Genomic DNA, 21,831 nt, shown 5'->3' with positions numbered 1-21,831 from the left:
TCGGTATATCTGACACAGCAATATATCATGACATCGGTATATCTGACACAGCAATATATCATGACATCTATAATATTCCAGCTATATGACGGCTTCCTGTAAATAATCGAGTTTGGACCAGACAATCCAGTGACTGACATCATGAGCATCGATCCACGCAATTGGGACCAATGACATGCATCAACCAAGTCAGCAAGCCTGACCACCCGATCCCGTTAGTCGCCTCTTATGACAAGCATAGTCGCCTTTTACGGCAAGCATGGGTTGTTGAAGACCTATTCTACCCCAGATCTTCTCGTGTCCAGTAGAATTAGGAACAATATGAGCAGTAACAGCAGCATATAGCCAACCTTCGGTCAGTGTTCCTTGGAGATCTACAGAGTCAGTCTGCCTATTGTCTCCATCCTCTCCCCATCCTCTGTCCACTGCCTTCATGATAACTTCTACAAATATTGATAGATTGGACCAAATTCAGTTTGTAGCCAGTGCCCTGAGTCAAGTTCCATGTCCAGGTTAAATGGGCAATCATAGGAAGGAGGTCAAATTCACGTGAAGAATTAGTGCCAGAACTGGACAATGCAGACAGCCTCTACCATCAAAGTAAGAATGGGCCTCATGTTTGACAGTGTGTTTGCCCTCGTCCTCCCGACAGCCAAGAACAGCTGTGTGTATTCAAGGAAACACAGTAGCACAGGCCATACACCTTGTATCAGTTCTGAAACTTGCATCTCTGCAAGAAATCTCATATATTTTAACCAAAAATCATTTTTCATAATTAAGGTAAGTACTGTTCAGAAGGCTGTTTCAATTTCCCCAACAGCAGGATATCATGGTAGATATCTATATTCTTCCAATGTGCTTGGAACTTTTAGGAAATTATTACCTAAGTAATTTTCTCCACATTTGTGAAAAAGAAATGTGACCATGGGCTTTACAGACAAATATTGCATCATAAATCTATTATTTTAACACAGTATAAATGTTTCCTTTTCAGAACCTGTTTCATGTGATTCTGTTTGTTTGTTTGTTTGTTTGTTGTTTAACACCACACTCAATATTTCAGCCACAGCAATATTTCAGCTGTATGACAGCGGTTTGTAAATAATTGAGTCTGGATCTGACAATCCAGTAATTGCCATCAAGAGCATCGATCTACGCAAATGCGGTACAATCAAACTAGTCAGTGAGCTTGACCACCCAATGCATGGCATGGGTCGCTGAAGACCAATTGTAACCCGGATCTTCATGTAGTCATGGTATTGTGTACCCATGTTATGTCTTAGATGCTTATCATATTGGAAGTAATATTGTACATTGTGTCATGGTCATGCTGAAAACTTGTCTGTTCGGGATTACAAACAGTTTACTTGAACACGCACAAATAGTATATTATTTGTAAAATTCAAAACAAATTCCATATGAATAGATATCATCAGTTGACATTGTGATTATATTTGTACATTGTGTCCTTATACATTGTGTCATATACATTGTGTCATTATACACAGTGTTATTATACATTGTGTCTTATACATTGTGTCATATACATTGTGTCATTATACACTGTGTCATACATTGTGTCTTATACATTGTGTCATTATACATTGTGTCCTTATACATTGTGTCATATACATTGTGTCATAAACATTGTGTCATTATACACTGTGTCATTGTACATTGTCTTATACATTGTGTCCTTATACATTGTATCATTATGCATTGTGTCTAACACTTTCTTTCTACTGCCTCTGTGGTCGAGTGGAAAGAGTGTCTGCCGAGAGAAAAAAAGTTCAGCGGCTTGCAATCCCCTGGCCGCGTCATACCAAAAGACTTTCACTGTCAAAGTCCATTTTCCTAAGACATCTATGGCATATACTCTTGCTATTGGCATAACAAAGAAAATACATATATCTACAGAACGTTGTGACACTGTTTCCAGGGTTGTCCCTCTTGTTTGGTGAGTTAACATTGTGTGAGAGGCAGCGATTACAAACATTGATCCAATCTAGTTCAAGCTTGACATTTTAATATTTCTGAAACATATCCCAACTAAAGGGACAGGAGATAATATAATGAATGAAATTCCTTCAAAAAACAATTCAATTCCATACGCCTGCAGCTACAAAGAAATCAGGAAATCAAACTTTTGGAAAAGGCCAAAATTGAAAACTGAAATTGGCAATATCATGCATAATCAAATACATTAATGCCAAAACTGTCTATCACAGCAATAAATACAAAAATAAACTCTTCCTTAATGTGGATTCTTCCTTTAGCCCTGGACAATTTTTCAATAAAATGGACAATATTGTCAATATAGAGAGTAACTGATGATATTTTCAAAATCCAATGTAACAGACTGTGTTGTTTATATCAACAATGAAATAGACAAGTCTTTCATATCGGCCACCACTTCCTTCAGTCAACTGTATGTGTGAGTATTGACTGCACTTTCAGACTTCCAGCCCAACGCATCAACACTGTAAATGCTCCACAAAAAACAACCATATTAAACCCTCAGACAGACAACAGGAGTCCAAATGTTGATCTGATATTAACCCTTACGCAGTGATAAGTAAATGATACGGACATGAAATGGACAACACCTCAGACTGTGAAATTAGCATCACTTGAAATCAACGAGTATGGTTTTACGTCACAATAGCAATACAGACCGAAGTCATAAAAAACGTGGGGGTGGGGGTGGGGAAGGGGGGTGGTTCGGAGGGCAGGGGGGTCTTTACAACAGCATCCACATTGCCTCATCATAACAAACCCACTAACCCAGTTCATATATGTGGAAAACAGGAGCACCAACCACTTGGCTGTCACCCCTATCAGTCATAAATGGTTATTGCCTAATTTATTTAAATCTATATTTGTACATAAAAACATACTAAAGTTCAAGATTTCAGGAACTGACAACTTGGTAAGAGATGACCAATAGACTAACGTGACATTAACATTAACCTCACAAATATATTCATACTTTTCTCGTCAAATAAAAAATTAAAAAAAGACACCTTAAAGCAATCACACACATTCTAATGAAACGTTGAATACTTTCAATATGAAAATATGAAAGACATTTTTTTCACAAAAACACCAAAAATCATACTTTTAAACCTGAAATCCAATTAATGTCATTGATGGCTTGTAAATTTCAGTTTTCAATGATTTCTCAAAAAAGTCTTTGCAAAACTGATGAGAGGGGGTTAAAAAGCCCAGACCGATATGTGTTTTTTCAATAAAAGATTCATACTGATACGGAGTGATAGTTTTGCTTGAATAGGCACATTTAAGATCAGACGATCTTTGCACTGTGAGCTTTACCAATTTAACCCCTGTCAAAGACATAACATTACCCTGAAGACAAGTGCTTTAAGATGTAACTGACTTGAAAACAGTATTTAGAGCAACTGGACTCTACAGAGAGGTGTGAGACAAGGGTGTCAGTAGCTTGTGCCCCTATTTCTAATTTATGATATTCTTAGCAAAACCATCACAGTTTCCTGTCTAGGTCTAAAAACAAGTGAAAGACTGTCAATAGAATTTCTTTTTAACAAAGTTACTGGTGGTCTTGAAACATAAAAACTTCACTTCAAAAAGTTATTTTTTAAAATATTACTTTCAAACAGGATTAATAGGCAGACTTTAAACACATTTTGGCTACAAAAGCATTTCTGACTGATGTCTTCACAATCAAAGTGCAAATGTAGATGTAAATCAATAATAAACCTGGCAATTTATTTTTAATATGACGTAGATATTTAAACTAATGTCTTCACATAACCACAAGCTCTTAAGAACAGTAATGGACAAAGTACATTTACATCTAGACTAACATCTAGTCTCTGAAATGGACATATTTCAAAGAAATGAAGTTGTTAATTTATAGTTACATAATATATTTATCAAAAAGTAGCCAAGAGACTTTCTTCATTTTTTAGAAACTGCAGTAATCTAGACTTGCATTTATATAGCGACGTGCATGCATGTGTGTGTGTGTGTGGCTTCTTGTACTAGTCTGACTTTATATAGTCCTTTAATTAGCCCACTGAGATACGATGTCACGTGTTTAACATGAATACCCCACCCACAATATACTGACCCTGAGCTGACCAGTCCTTGTTTTAGCCCCAAATTGCTGAATGCCAGACAGGGTAACAACAAGTACCATCTCTTAACGTCTTTTGGTATGATGCAGCCAGGGATCGAACCCCGGACCTTCCTCTCTCCTGGCGAAAGCTCTTTTTAATACCACTACACCACAGTGGCAGTCAGACTTGCATGGACAGAATTTGAATGGGCTGTATTGGACATATTTGTTTCAGAGTCTGAATGACAGACTAATTTACAACTACCACAGAACAAGACAAACTGGTCTACAAGTCCTGTATCACACATATATTCAGTGTAGTAGATAAGCTTTTCATTGGATGGTACACTCATTGCTTCATTAAGAATGGGTTGTGAAAATACTCTCTTCCAAGTTGTCAGAAACCAACAAAGTATGCATGTGAGATATGCATTAATGCAATATTTCAAAAAAATACTTTTAGGATGAAATGGCCAGAATTGTTCAGCATACCTCATTGTGTCTAGTTTCCCAGCTTCAGAATACAACACTGACATTGTGCATGAGGCTTAGGATACTCTCAGCTTTTTGCGAAAACCTGGTGTCATCACTATTTGATAGTGATTGGTAGACACATGTTTATGATACAGTTGGAATCATACAACGGTCTCTGCTTTTAGCAGAGGTTTCTGATTATGGAAATATTTTTCTCACTTTTATTACACAATCTTGCTATTTATCCATACTGCACAGTGTCAAGTTAAAAGGATTAGCCAACTGACGGGCATTTTATTAAGAGATACAAAACATGTCCCCTTCTGCTCAAAATTGAGTTTGCTGTACTTCAAAGGTTAGAGGGTAAGTTTCTATAAGTATTTAAGTAAGCACCTGTCACCATGTTTAGTGTCACACACTTGAAACTATTCTCACAAATAACCACCACATAAAGAAAAAAAAAAGAGGACACCAAAATTACACAACTTAGCTTCCTAAATTATCTAAATATTAAGTATGTCATCTTTTCAAAGTACTGTATCCTAAAGAAGTGATGATGAAATGGACTAGGGCTTAGGAATTGTCAATATCATGTCCATTACATCCTGAGATCAATGGCATAGTGATACTCCAATACTCCTGGAGTAACAGTCCTCTGTTACATAGGCTATGGTAGGTAATCAATATCACGTCAATGTCTCAGCTACAGCTAATGCACGTGGATTCTACTTCCAGATCTTTACAATTACCTTTTTGCCTTACTTATCCTTTGCAAGAAAATAACTTGACATAAAAACATACACCTTAAAACACCAGTGATTACTTTGGCATCATTTATAAATACATGCAAGGCCTCATCAAATTTCCAATTTATGTTGTGACAATCTTTTTCAGAGGTTAATGTTGGTTGTGCATTACAAAGAATCTACTCCACTTTGAGCTACCCCTTCTCATAACCATTTTCACATAAATACATAAAACATTACATATACTTTTATATGTGAAGAGATACCTGAAAAATACAACCCTTATAAAATCAAGTAACTATGTTTTCATATATGATGGTGACAATATAAAACACAAATATTGATATTAACAACCCAATTAATGTAATTTACGAGAAATAGACATGTCATGTCAAAGTTGTTATAAGCATGGAAACAGAAGCACAATAAAGTATCGCACTCACCTTGATATCTCCACAGGATGAGGTGAAATGTACACATTGTCTTTAACACAGTATTGGAAATCCATTCCAGGTTTTAAACAAACTCCCATTACATGAAAACCAAGCACAGATGCAGGAGTCAAGGCATGATAGACGTATCCAACGCTGCAAATTAAAAAGCACACATTGTAGATTTCATACAGGTGGGAGCTCGTAGTAAACGATAGTAACAGATCCCACACTATGACTCTGTACTAGTTCAACACGGGGCCAATCACAGAGGAGCAATTAATTATTTACAACTAAAACAGCACTAGCCAGTCCTCCTGTTGTCCTCGGAAACACACTCCTGAAGCAAGGGACAAACAATGATGGGCAGGCTACCGCCACGCTGAGCTCAACGTCCCGTGTCCAATATTGGCCAGGGCTAGAGTCTTGGCTTCACACATGCTCAGCATCGCCCGACAGAAAACAATACTCATAGCTTTGGATAGCACTACAAAAGACTTGTCGCGCGTTCAACACAAGGTTAATAATGCATATCAGTTTGATGATGTGGAGCTGAATGGACCGTTCTCCACGATCAAACAGTGTACTATGTTCACGTTAAAGGCTCGATGCTGTTTGATTTTTACAACATAAGGGCGATGCTCTACAATAGGCCAAATTTACATAGCTGGGAAGACTCTTGGCTCAAATGCTTCTTTCAAACATGATACAGACTTGATATCGATATTGTGTGAAAGTTGCGGGTGTATAGTAAGCTCGGCTAGCATATTGTACCTTGACAGCATAAGCCTGCCTGAGGCTTTTTTCCTACTCCACGGGGAATAGACATGCTGCAGACATGATGTGGAGAGGGTGTTCTATGTATGTAACTGATTGAAACATGCTATCAGCGTGCTACAGCTATCATCTGCTCCCCGCCTCGTTCCCCATATCGTAAGAGATATCTTACAGATGTTGATTTCAAGTCTGATCCTCTAGTTTCATGATTTTCTCAGAAATGAACAATCGATTCTCTCTTTTGATGGCTGTGTGCAAGAGGGTGTTGTTTTCTTTGTGAAACAGACAATGAATGAAAACAACTGGAAGGTATTTGACACACTGACAGGGACATTGGCGGCCTTATGATGGCCACATGGTTTGTGCAAACGGAACAGGGACCCCTGTTTGCAAGGTGTGAAGCAGCGACATACAGGATAATTCTCATTAATAATTAAAGAGAAAGTACAAGAAGCTTTTGATAAATTTCTCACTTTGCCATATCTGCTTTAATACATCTTATTTATTACCAAAGAAATGAACAGTTTTAACTACCATGATAAATATTCCTCATAAATTTTTCATGTTATGAGAAAGCAAGTGTGAGAAAGGCCTCACTACTATTCACAATGTGGCTATCTGGTCCATGTAACATATGCTTCTACTACATGCTAGAATTGCTTTGTAATAAAAAATATCTAATATATCATAACATATTGGAAGATAAAACATATTATGTTACCTCCTTCATAATTAATGCTCATTTCTATCATGGAGTATTAATGACATTACGAAACTTCAATACACTGGTGAAACCACTTAATATTATCAGTAAATCAACTCTGATACATTTCTACAAGTTTTAATGAGTAAAACCTTATATGACAGTGACTTGTGAATAATCGAGCCAGAATATCGGACCAGACAAACCGGTGATTGATATTGAGAGCAACGATCCACACCTTTGGGGTAAGATGACACGCTATCAAACAATTCACGGAGCCTGACACCTGATCAGTCAGGTCAACTTTTAAGACCAGCATAGGTTGCTCTGGGGACCTATTCTGACCCGGAATTCTCACTAACATATCAACAGCTTATACATCAATAGGAGGTTTGTCACGTTTTATCTACCTTGTATCCATGACTACAAAATGGCGTAACTGACCATGCTGATTCGACATTGTAACGTTTTCTTTAGTATGTAGAAAATATCCTCTGCTTCCACAATCAGTGGCAGCCTCCCTCAAACACTTCAGCTCTGAATATACTGCATTATGTACCTCAAGAAGAAATACCTGAATCACAATATATTCCAATGCAAAGGTTTTGCCAATACACAGCCCTAACTTACAATTATGTTCTACTATAAGAAATAAAGACGTGTTTGCCAACAAGCTAGGCTCGATCAATGCTCGATTGGGTACACAAATTCCTAAATCTCTAATCTCCGGTGTAAACTATCTCAGAGTTAGATGTGTAGTCAGTTGTTGGAACAAAACAGCATTTCAAATATTGCAATTTTTTATGTTCACATTCAGCCTATTTGCTATGCAACTTTGTTTTAAGAAAATTGGTTATACATGTATTAATGGTATTCTTCACATTTTTCCTATCAATATATACCACAGTTCAGAATATTATTGTTATTATCATGATGTCATACATTTATATGCCGTAGGTATTCAGGTACCAGTATTGGCTCAAATATGGTTTTATTGTTCCCAGACCAGTGGATCTGTTTGCATTCAAGTTGTCATTCTCAACTCCCTGGGGAGTATACAACCCAAGCTGCCTCGGTGTGGTAGAAGGTTATTACATGCACCTTACATATCAGGTTCCCATTCCCTGCTGGGTGAACAGAGGCACATTTGAACTAAGTCACTTGCCCAGGGTGTCGCCACACGTTTCTGGTATATGTTCGTATTTGCGTATCCACCATCTACCATCGGACGAGTGGGTTCTTTTGAGTGCACAGTGTATGAGTGTATGTATAAGGATATCATTCTGACATCTTGATAAGTATACAAGATCTACTTCCTATGATTACCAGCTTCTTAAGAACAGAGAATTATGAGGAATCAAGTGTTATAGTGTTACAGAATGGTGGCCATTTTGTGAGGACAGAATGTCCTGTGTCCCATTATTAGCAACAGTTTGAATTATGTGAGATCTTACCGACCAATGCCCCGTTCCACAAAGCAATCATAGCGCTAAGACGATCATAACTCCTATACTTTAGCATAGATTTATGACAATCGTAGCTTTGTGGAATGGGGCCCTGAACATGGACTACTTTTAGTTCTGCTCCTTTACACAAGTAAAGCAATGTAGGTACCATTAACTGAGTGAGTGGGTGAGTTGGGTTTAACGCTGTTTTTAACAGTATTCCAGTTATATCACGGCGTGTCAGCTTAATGTGGGAGGAAAGCCCGAAGTGATGCAGGTCTCAGACGTTTACCACTTCGGTGAAACCCACGAGCACGTGTATGGTGCTGAGAAACCTAGAAACATAATCGGAGCGAACCAGGATTCGAACCCACTATCATAGGTTCCTGGCATGCCCAAGGGACGCAACTCTGCACAGCGAAACGCGGCACCTTCGACGACTGGGCCACCCGTGCCCCCTGTACCATTAACTGAAATCATTTTTATAAATCTTCAGAATTTATCAGGCGTATTAAATTTAACAGGTCTTAACTACATATCACTGACAGAATTATTTGTCAATTGCACCTTGGTATATGTCCCGCATAGCCAATACCATATTTTCTTGAGTATAGTGCCCACCCAATTAGAATGCGCACCCCCCTCTGAGCGGATTCAATATTTTGGAGAAAAAAAATTGAATATAATTTGCAGTAAAAAATTACACTGTACCACTTCAGGGAATTCCAGTAAACAAACGGGTGATAAGAATTGGTCAGTACAAATTTGAAATTTGAGATAAAAAATCACCGGACATGTTGATTTATCGTTTAAATTGTATTTTTTGTTCTGCTAGGCATTGTTTTTCATCCAGAGATTAAGATTACCTTGTGTATTTTCTCGTAAACTAATCTGGAAATAGCAATCAGCTGTACCGTTTTCTTGGCATCTACCAGTGATTAAGCTTTACAGGATCAGGAAAAAATGTATCTGAAACCATTTTTTTTTTTATCAGGAATAATATATTCAAATATTTTAGTTGCAGCTATTACCAAATGTATTTTAAATAATATTCAAAAACGCATGCTCCAGGGGTTTGCCTAGCCCTCAATATGTGTACTGTAATATACAACAGCTGGTAATTGCAGTAAATCTGATATCTACAATGTATGGACACAGTGACCAGTACACTGACCAGTGAACCTGGAGTGAGAAGAACTGCCCCTGCTCACCAGCCAACAATCATTGGTTTCATTGAAGTTATTAGGCGACGATAAGCATCTGCACCCAGTGGCCTGCGAACACCCTTCATGATAAATTCATTTTCTCACACAGCCAGAATGATTTTGATCTGAATTGGTTGTGTTGAAAACACTGCTGGATGATTGGAGAACTGGTCTGGAGGGAGAAGACACAATATAAAACTGACCAAGGCCTGAAATTACATTTTGATGGTGTGATGAAAAATATTGTTTGGCAAGTTGGATTTGGCAAAATGTCAAAAATATATATCTAAAATAATCATAAATGCATTTGGTTTTTTTACAAATGAAAAATAACATGTAGATTCAGATATTGATCTCACAGCCTTTATACATTCCGGATTATTTAATCCAAATAAACCAAAACACAATTACTCTAAGGCCTTCAGCTGTGTTTGTCTGCATGTTGGTAAAGTTGGTGCCACTGAGATGTTGACTGCCACTACAGATTGTTCAATTACTGCAGATATTTAACATACTTCCTCCACCATAAAAGTACACAAAACAAGATTCTACCAGCCAATGCTACAACAACTTCTACTGCTGCTGCCACTACTACTTCTTTTACTCCTTCCACAACTCCAGCTACAACTGTTGTTGCTGCTATAACTCTTTCTACTACTTCTACTACAAATACTGCTGCTACTACAACCACTATTTCTACTACTGCTACTACTACTACTACTACTACTACTAGCATTTCTACAACCACCACTATTACTACTACTACTACTACTACTACCACTGATACTATTACTATTTCTACTACTACTACTACCACTACTACTACATCTACTACTTCTGCTGCTACTACAACCACTATTACTACAACTACTATTACTACAACTACTACTTCTACTACTACTACTACTTCTACTACTAACGCCATTTCTACAACCACCACTATAACCGGGGTACTACTACTACTACTACTACCACTGATACTATTACTATTTCTACTACTACTACAACCACTATTACTACAACTACTACTACTACTACTAATGCTGTTGCTGATACTACTACAACCACTATTCCTACTACTACTACTACTACTACTGCTGCTACAGCTACTACTACTATTACAAGTACTACTACCATACTATTCAAGATTACTGCACATCAATAGGGATGATTTTCGAGCTAGCCTGGAGATACTCTGCCACAGTTTAACATGGATATCCAACTCAGACCCAGTATACAGTCCTTGGTCATAATGACATGCCCAGGCATCAAATCACCAACCTCCCGCTATCTGGGCAGACTCTCTATCCACTAGACCACGGAGGCGGTCAAAGTTTAGGCCTCAAATGATAAATAAATGTAACTATATCTCAATGTTAGTGTGGCATACTTTAGACCATCAGAACCCCAACCTTGCACTCTGTGATAGAAAACCAACACTAAATACATAAAATGAAACATGTCAGGTTTTTTTTGCCTTAAATGTCCACAATGAATTTGGATGTTCCTGACAACTCAACAACATAAATTCTGCTGTTGAGTGATCCTGAAAGTTTTCACTTACAAATGTGTCTGCAATTATTCAGTAGCTGGTACAAAATTAATTTACCTTCTGATTAATATCCCAGTGTTAAAAGCCATAGTTACTGTCTATACAATATCATGTTATCTTGACTAAGTCCTACTTATCAAAGATTTATCAACTACCTATACCGTAACCTCGGTCTTTAATGAGATATTTATCATGAGAAGTGCAATAATTAATGTGTGAAGAACTTGCTTTTCCCGACACATCAATATATGATGTGAACAAGTGAAGCTCACCAGAGATTTTCAGAGAGCGAGAGAGGTGAGGTGCAGTTAGACTTTAGCAAGATTATTGCACTTACATAACGATGTGCATGTGTCTGTCTGCTTATGCTAAACCCATACAAACACCAGTTTTACAGTGCTAGCACATTGAGACACCATGCCGCAGTTTAACATGAATTCCCCACTCAGACACAGTATACTGACTCTGAGTTGTCCAGTCTTTGTTTTATCCCCTAAAAGCTGCATGCCAGGCAGGGAAACAACAAGTACCATCTAATAACGTCTTTTGGAAAGATGCTGCTAGGAGAGCCACCCACCGACCTTCCACTCTCCAGGCAGATGATTGAGGTAGTCAGACAGTGAGAGAGACTTCTACGGCCTGAAGCCAAACATATATTTTTTCCTGGTTTTCAGATTTGCTGACCTAATAAATTGAAAAATTCCGAAAAAATATATTCCAAAAGACAAATTTTTTTCTGTACCACCAACTTAAAAGATTGCTTTGACAATAAAAACAATCCAGGGGATTTTTATTTGACTAAAACAGAAATCTTTACAAACATCAATCATGTTGCAATTCAGATATTGGCTAAAAAATATTTATAAGGACCAAAGAAGGCCAAGATTATTCTTTTTTATGGCTTACCAATCTAAAAACTTTCCTCCCCTACATACTATCAAATATCAGAAATACTGTGGCCATAAACCTCACAATAAGAGAGGAATCTGTTCTAGTGACAGACTATAAGGCTTCATCTGGGAGTAGGCAGTCGGGTAGCCTTGTGGTTAAAGCGTTCACTCGTCACGCCGAAGACCCGGGTTCGATTTCCAACATGGGTACAATGTGTGAAGCCCATTTCTGGTGTCCACCGCCTTGATATTGCTGGAATATTGCTCAAAGCGGCACAAATCCATACTCACTCACTCACTCACTCATCTGGGAGTTCAATGAAACTGTTCATAATAAGTCCTGATTTCCATACTGCACAGTATCGAAAGTAAAATTACCAATGTAAATATTTCATTGCATGTACACATATTTTATCTCAGCCATCGGAATTAGGATAATTAGGACGGAAACCCCACAACAGCAAGGATGACAATCTATTTAATTACTGCAACAGCAGCTGTGTAATCAGCTGGCCTTTTCAAGGTTAATTCCAAATAGCTTTATCAAACATACTTTACAAAGGAAAGAACTGACCCATATCTCATAAATTATTCAAAAATCACCTTCCAAATCTGACCCAAAACTCCGAGAGCACTAATTTAACCAAAGCAGACCGGCAGGCTGGCTAATACACTGAGACGATGTTGATAAAGCAGAAACCATTAACTGAGACAATATATCATGACCTGATCGGAATGGATTCTAATTAACATAGGTTCAATTAGGAAACAGATTAGACCTAAGCTGGTTACATTATATATAGGACACGGGGAACATTGCTAATCCAAATGTTTTCTTTTCCATGAAGGTCAAGACGAACAAGGTCAAGGCCAACAAGGGTTCACTGTTGCAATGAAATGATATCTGTTAAACAATTTATGTGTCTATATTATAGTTGCAGACAAAGAAAAACATCCTATCGGTTATAGCCTCATGTATTTCCTTACACATTGATAATATTTTCTACTGTTATTTCATTCATAAACTACTGTTCTCAATTACTTCCGGGCAGATGTTCATTTCATAAGGAAAATCTTTAATCAATCTTCATTTGACCGTCAACAATCAGGCTCAAATCGTTTTCTCATTGAAAGCTTTATAACAAGATTTTTGTCAATCGATTATCTTCACCTATAAATTTGAATTATCATACCCAAAACAAAAACTCCACTGGCCTAGATTGCTTCCAGGCTGAATGAGAAGATTAAATTTAAAGCTAATCAATGTCTATATATTGTCGAAACGTCAACTTTTATTTGCATTCTTTTTTACAACGGCAAGTGATTAACATTAATTGGAAACATATTTGAAACATTTTGTCCCAGGAAATACCATTACATGACAATATTCCATCAAACCCAGTCCACAAAACGGCATCTGTTGAGCTTAATTGTATCCCTTGTATGCAACACAGCATATTAAACAGTTGGCACCGAAAAGAAATTCAGCATATGATCCGTAGATCACACTATTAACAGCATAATTTGAAAAAAATGGTTTCTTTCAAAACTTTGATGTCTCAATATAACTGGGCAAGAAAAAATGGTAAAATCTTGCAGAAACCTCAGGATACCACTGTGAGCTTATGAACCAAATAGTTGAATGATAGCTGTTGATGGAAAATATCAGTTGGTTATTGGTAATATTGATCGAGGCACTTTCTGAGCTTGCATGTCGAGACGGTACGAACTAGGACAACGGTAGGAAATGAATTGCGGAATCCAACTGGAGACACATCATCAGGAGACGCTCTAACTGGGGCAAGTAAATGGTGATGTCAGAACAGTAGTGCTAACTTAAATTCTGCTTGAGAACCCATGGAGTTTAATCGTTATGAATATTTCTTATGAATGTTTAAGAACAAATAAAACTAAGTTCCAACATCAGACAACTGTCTCCAGAAGGAGCCAGGCCAAGATTTTGCAATGTGGGACAGACAGCAAGGGAAGCACCATCAACGCTTAAAGTTTTACTTCAGTCAACATTCAAAATGACTGTCATATAGAGCATCCCATACACTTTGGAAGAGAATGTTCTTGATGGTCTTTCTTCTACTACGAGGGAGTTCACACTGCTTCACCACACACCCAGTCTCACCTTGTGACTGGAGCCATCTTTGTCCTACAGGCAGAGTGAGTGAGTTGGGTTTAGCACCGCTTTTAACAGTATTCCAGTTATATCACGGCGTGTCAGCGTAATGTGGGAGGAAAGCCCGAAGTGATGCAGGTCTCAGACGTTTACCACTTCAGTGACACCCACGGGCACGGGTATGGTGCTGACAAACCTAGAAACATAATCGGAGCGAACCGGGATTCGAACCCACAATCATAGGTTTATGGCGTACCCAAGGGACGCAACTCTGCACAGCGAATCGCAGCGCCTTAGACAACTGGGCCACCCGTGCGCCCTCCTACAGAGAGAGAATGACTAAAGTATGGTATTTGGTTCCAAATGGGATATTGGCAATTTAGACAGGAGGACAAGATTAGGTGACAAACAATTTCTTTATCTGTTCTCACAGTTCCTGTTTGTAGTATAAGTGATAGAAGAAATGGTGGCAGTTGCAGCAGAGTTTCTAGGTAGATTGACGTTACCATGGTTTCAGTGGAAAGGTAGAGAGTGAGTGAGTTATGTATATATATATCTAAGTAACTGACCAAACAGCTGCCGGCCCTAGTGATACACTGAAAACACTGAACAAGGCAATTGCCCTTCAACAAATAGACAAAAACGACAGACATAGATGAACAGTCAATTGTACAGTGAGTGAGTGAGTGAGTGAGTGAGTGAGTGAGTGAGTGAGTGAGTGAGTGAGTGAGTGAGTGAGTGAGTGAGCAAGATCAGAATTGTCCTTAACATCTTTATAAAACGGGGCAATTAGTCATCAGGTAACCACAGACGGGACTACAAGAGTCAAATAAATATTTATTGAACCTTACAATACCAAATGATATAAATATTTATCCAAAAGAAGTTCTACAATGAGATCACTACTTGGTGTATAAACCTTAACAAAAGATTAACAGTTATTTCTATCCTGGGAATAATGAAAGTGTCTGCTTACTAACATATGATCTAGCACACATAATGGAAATTTCACAACAGCGTAGTTTACTGTCTGGCGCAACCCCTGGAGAGGGTGTCACAATACAGGCACAGCTGACTACGCAGAGGCAATTGAACATTTCTTTATGCTTGTATTTTTTCCTGCATGTATTTCTTCCTGTATGATGTATTTCTTCCTGTATGTATTTCTTCCTGTAGGTATTTCTTCCTGTAGGTATTTCTTCCTGTATGTATTTCTACCTGTAGGTATTTCTTCCTGTATGTATTTCTTCCTGTATGTATTTCTTTACGCTTGTATTTTTTCCTGCATGTATTTCTTCCTGTATGTATTTCTACCTGTATGTATTTCTTCCTGTAGGTATTTCTACCTGTATGATGTATTTCTTCCTGTATGATGTATTTCTTCCTGTATGATGTATTTCTTTATGAATGTATTTCTACCTGTTGGTATTTCTCCCTGTATGTAGTATTTCTTCCTGCATGTATTTCTTCCTGTATGATGTATTTCTTCCTGTATGATGTATTTCTTCCTGTATGTATTTCCTCCTATATGTATTTCCTCCTATATGTATTTCTTTATGAATGTATTTCTTTCTGTTTGATGTATTTCTTCATGTAGGTACTTCTACCTGTATGATGTATTTCTTCCTGTATGATGTATTTCTTTATGAATGTATTTCTTCCTGTATGTATTTCCTCCTACATGTATTTCTTTAAGAATGTATTTCTTCATGTATGTATTTCCTCCTATATGTATTTCTTTAAGAATGTATTTCTTCCTGTATGAATTTCCTCCTATATGTATTTCTTTAAGAATGTATTTCTTCCTTTATGATGTATTTCTTCCTGTATGATGTATTTCTTCCTGTAGGTATTTCTACCTGTAGGTATTTCTTCCTGTATGATGTATTTCTTCCTGTATGATGTATTAATTCTTCCTGTATGTATTTCTTCCTGTATGATGTATTTCTTCCTGTATGTATTTCTTCCTGTATGATGTATTTCTTCCTGTATGATGTTTTTCTTTATGAATGTATTTCTTCCTGTATGATGTATTTCTTCCAGTAGGTATTTCTACCTGTATATATTTCTACCTGTATGATGTATCTCTTCCTGTATGATGTATTTCTTCCTGTATGATGTATTTCTTCCTGTATGTATTTCCTCCTATATGTATTTCTTTATGAATGTATTTCTTCCTGTTTGATGTATTTCTCCCTGTAGATATTTCCTCCTGTATGTATTTCTTTAAGAATGTATTTCTTCCTGTATGTATTTCCTCCTATATGTATTTCTTTAAGAATGTATTTCTTCCTTTATGATGTATTTCTTCCTGTATGATGTATTTCTTCCTGTAGGTATTTCTACCTGTAGGTATTTCTTCCTGTATGATGTATTTCTTCCTGTATGATGTATTAATTCTTCCTGCATGTATTTCTTCCTGTATGATGTATTTCTTCCTGTATGATGTATTTCTTCCTGTATGTATTTCCTCCTATATGTATTTCTTTATGAATGTATTTCTTCCTGTTTGATGTATTTCTCCCTGTAGATATTTCCTCCTGTATGTATTTCTTTAAGAATGTATTTCTTCCTGTATGTATTTCCTCCTATATGTATTTCTTTAAGAATGTATTTCTTCCTTTATGATGTATTTCTTCCTGTATGATGTATTTCTTCCTGTAGGTATTTCTACCTGTAGGTATTTCTTCCTGTATGATGTATTTCTTCCTGTATGATGTATTAATTCTTCCTGCATGTATTTCTTCCTGTATGATGTATTTCTTCCTGTATGTATTTCTTCCTGTATGATGTATTTCTTCCTGTATGTATTTCTTCCTGTATGATGTATTTCTTCCTGTATGATGTTTTTCTTTATGAATGTATTTCTTCCTGTATGATGTATTTCTTCCAGTAGGTATTTCTACCTGTATATATTTCTACCTGTATGATGTATCTCTTCCTGTATGATGTATTTCTTCCTGTATGATGTATTTCTTCCTGTATGTATTTCCTCCTATATGTATTTCTTTATGAATGTATTTCTTCCTGTTTGATGTATTTCTCCCTGTAGATATTTCCTCCTGTATGTATTTCTTTATGAATGTATTTCTTCCTGTATGTATTTCTTTATGAATGTATTTCTTCCTGTATGTATTTCCTCCTATATGTATTTCTTTATGAATGTATTTCTTTCTGTTTGATGTATTTCTTCCTGTAGGTACTTCTACCTGTATGATGTATTTCTTCCTGTATGATGTATTTCTTTATGAATGTATTTCTTCCTGTATGTATTTCCTCCTATATGTATTTCTTTAAGAATGTATTTCTACATGTATGTATTTCCTCCTATATATATTTCTTTAAGAATGTATTTCTTCCTGTATGTATTTCCTCCTATATGTATTTCTTTATGAATGTATTTCTTTCTGTTTGATGTATTTCTTCCTGTAGGTACTTCTACCTGTATGATGTATTTCTTCCTGTATGATGTATGTATTTCTTCCTGTATGTATTTCCTCCTATATGTATTTCTTTAAGAATGTATTTCTACATGTATGTATTTCCTCCTATATATATTTCTTTAAGAATGTATTTCTTCCTGTATGTATTTCCTCCTATATGTATTTCTTTAAGAATGTATTTCTACATGTATGTATTTCCTCCTATATATATTTCTTTAAGAATGTATTTCTTCCTGTATGTATTTCCTCCTATATGTATTTCTTTATGAATGTATTTCTTCCTGTTTGATGTATTTCTTCCTGTTTGATGTATTTCTTCCTGTAGATATTTCCTCCTGTATGTATTTCTTTAAGAATGTATTTCTTCCTGTATGAATTTCCTCCTATATGTATTTCTTTAAGAATGTATTTCTTCCTGTATGTATATCTTCCTACACATATTTCTTCATGAAGTACTTTGTCTTCCATTCAAAGAACACTTTCTGAAATTAAATCATTATGATGGCGTCAGGCTGTTGCTGTTGCAGTTGATTCTGAGTCATGAATCCACTGGCCATTCTTAGGTAATAGGTCTTGATGCAAAATTACAGAGAAACTACACCGATGTGCCGAACTTACGGTTGTCTCGAAGTAAAACTTGGTCCTTGCTATTCCTTCTTTAATCGTCATTTTCGGTTGTGTCGACCCTCGGATAACTCAAAGTATTACCTATAAAGGGAGGTCCCTTCAACTTCGAAACAATGGGGAACTACTGACAAAAAGGTTAAGGACCACCTCATCTTTCAAGTTACTATGGTTACTCTGTCAGGGCAGGGCAGATGAACTATAGTAATATGAAAGAATCCGGTGGTCCATAACCTTTTGTTGAGAAGTACATACCAACCATGGCTTAAGTCTGTTGATTAGGGTAGAGAAATGCCCAAGCCGAGTTTCATGATTTCTTCATTACTGAACTATATTGAACAAAAAAAGTTAAGGATTATGAATATTTTGAGAGATATATTGTTGTTGTGGTGACATACCTGTCGAGCCTAAACAAGGATAGTTGACACTGACATTGTTAGATCTGTACTATAAACTATACTCAAGATGTCCTAGCATTATCATAACATGTGGAGAATATTCTCCGGGCATGTCCTTGGTCTACAGGATATAGTGATAATCCAAGTATGAAACATACACATATTCTGACAGTTATATATTGATTCTGAGTTAATAGGGACGAGGTCACACCATCACACCACACAATGGAGTGGAACATATGTTCACGCAATCATTGCAAGGTGACCTCTATCTGGTATTGTCTATCAATTCTTGAGGTGATATGCACATATGTACGCACGTACCTACCTACCTACAGAACATTCATTACATACATACGTCACACACGTGCACGCACGCACGCACACACACACACACAGATCCTGAGACCTACAGGATGTAGGAGGTTGGGAGAATGACCATGGTGATGGAATAAGACACATTTGGGATTGATATTTGTAAGGGACTTTAAAGGTTAAAGGTTATTCCAATTTAAGTTACGATATGTTTATCAAAAATCTTAAAATGAAAGATTGCAGTACCCTTACAAAAACATTCTTGGTTATGAATATGGTAAGCCTAAACTTCATTAGCTCCTGTAATATATTCCCATATGTCAACATAAAACATTTAGAAAAACATGATTTCTGCCCCTATTTGGACATGAAACTACATCCATGAAGGGCATAGTCCAATAGGAGAAGCAAAAAATGGCATGCTTTAAGCTTTCTCTTAAAAATAAACAATATTTAACCCCAAAGCCAATTTTCATAACTTTTTCCACCGATTTCTGAAGAAAACGATCATCAAAAAGTTCTTTTGCCTTTAAACCTCATCCAATTTAGATCCACACAAAGGTTGCCAATAAAAAGGGTTTCCAAATGTAAACAACATTAACAGGACTTTTCATACCCCTTTCATGTAATTGGAAACATTCACCAACTTTCTCCTGATCTGTATTGAATAAATGTTCTTATTACCCTATTAATAGTAAGAATGAATACACATGTTTCTGGCAAAAGGCTATTTAATTTGATTTAATTAACGAGATGAATAAAAATCAATTCCGGGTAAAAAATGGCAAAGGTTCCAGCTAACTTAATTCTTTTTCACAAAGTGCTGCATTATGGCTTGAGGAGAAATCTTTCAAAAAGAAATAACTCAGTTAATCATTGTAAAAGTTCTTCAACTTTTATTCAAAACGAATTACATCAAGAATTTTTCTGAAATTCAACTTCATTTGTCTGTCCATAAATGGACAGCCTTTCGCTATTTCGCCTACCCAAATAAAAGAAATGGTGGCAGCTTCTAGCCAAACTGTCCAATGACGATCATTTCCAAAGAAAATCTCTGGATTAGCATTCTACATGCCCATGGGGCAGGAATCGTATGAGCAGGAGGGACTCCAACAATAGTTGCAATCTCCCGGGTCTCACCTCCACAACCTGATTATGTCCCACAAAATTGGATGAAGGAGGAGTCGTGATGCTGTGCTTTTTCTTAAGGAGGGTTCACGCCCCAAGGAAATCTATCTGCCTGGACAGCTGAAAATCTTGTCTTGACCACTGGCCAGTTGGTACCTCAATTGTCCACTGCGTGCCTGATTTGGTCAGGCAAGTGCTTCTTGGCTGCTCGATATCCGGATATAGGTGAAATGTTTCCACGTTGCTACTTCTGGGGATATTTGGAGAATTAGTTTACAATGGGAAGCGAGATAATGGCTTCGCTGTACACAGCACAATCAACATTCGACGCCATCAGGGCAGGAATTGACCTGCTTGACAATGATTTGACCAATCATGATTGATTTTCTTGACCTGCTTGTCATTTGTTTCCTCATGGCTTGTGTGATGTATAGTAACTGACCTAACAGCTGCCAGCCCTAGTGATACACTGAAAACACTGAACAAGCTGATTGCCCTTCAACAAATAGACAAAAATAACAGACACAGATGAAAAGTCAATTGTACAGTACCAATGTATTATCTGAGTGAGTGAGTGAGTGAGTTGTGTTTAACACTGCTTTGAACAGTATTTATGGTGTGTCAGCTTACAGTTGGAGAAAGTGATGTAGGTGTCAGATGCTTACCATCTGCATGGGTATGGTGCTGACAGATATGTTGATATCGGACATGACTACATGATTTTTACATTTCGTAAACGATAAATATGACTAAGGATAAGATATATGGATGAACATCTTCTTTATTACAATTAGGAGCGACGTTTAGGTGTAGGTTTTAACACCGTTATCAAGCAAGTTATGACGTTTCAGTGTAGGTTCTAACACCGTTATCAAGCAAGTGATGACATTTCGGTGTGGGTTCTAACACTGTTATCAAGCAAGTGATGACGTTTCGGTGTAGGTTTTATCACCGTTATCAAGCAAGTGATGATATTTCGGTGTAGGTTCTAACACTGTTATCAAGCAAGTGATGACGTTTCGGTGTGGGTTCTAACACTGTTATCAAGCAAGTGATGACATTTCGGTGTAGGTTCTAACACTGTTATCAAGCAAGTGACATATATACATGTATATATACATGACAGGAGGCAGTTTTTATACAGTTGGGTAGGTTTAAGATGCAGTTACAAGGAGTGAATAAGCCTGTTATGTCAAACATACTCTGTACATCACTTGCTTGATAACTGTGTTAGAACTTACACCAAAACGTCGCTGCTACTTGTAATAAAGAAGTTGTTCATCCCTATATCTATATCTTATCCTTACTTAGTACTCCAACTTCTAAGTGCCTCTCAAAACAAGAGAGTGCATGATGGGACACAATAAGGCAGTGCATGATGGGACACAATGAGGCAGTGCATGATCGGACACAATAAGGCAGTGCATGATGGGACACAATGAGGTAGTGCATGATGGGACACAATGAGGCAGT

At 37.0% G+C, this 21,831-nt stretch overlaps 1 protein-coding gene across 2 annotated transcripts in view; it reads right to left on the bottom strand.

Annotated features, from left to right (window-relative positions):
• LOC124149384 (pro-neuregulin-2, membrane-bound isoform-like) overlaps positions 1–21,831 on the bottom strand; it is a 273,209-nt gene that overhangs the window by 93,323 nt on the left and 158,055 nt on the right. For both annotated transcript variants that reach the window (XM_046520927.2, XM_046520928.2), the window contains exon 3: positions 5,763–5,906. The gene's annotated coding sequence lies outside the window, so the exon portion shown is untranslated. The remainder of the gene's footprint in view (positions 1–5,762; positions 5,907–21,831) is intronic.

The sequence above is a fragment of the Haliotis rufescens genome, unplaced genomic scaffold, assembly GCF_023055435.1.
Source record: "Haliotis rufescens isolate VD_foot unplaced genomic scaffold, xgHalRufe1.0.p SCAF_11, whole genome shotgun sequence".
NCBI classification, from domain to species: Eukaryota; Metazoa; Mollusca; class Gastropoda; order Lepetellida; family Haliotidae; genus Haliotis; species Haliotis rufescens.
The sequence above is the reverse complement of the archived record's forward strand: the minus strand, read 5'-3'. Positions and strand labels throughout refer to the sequence as shown.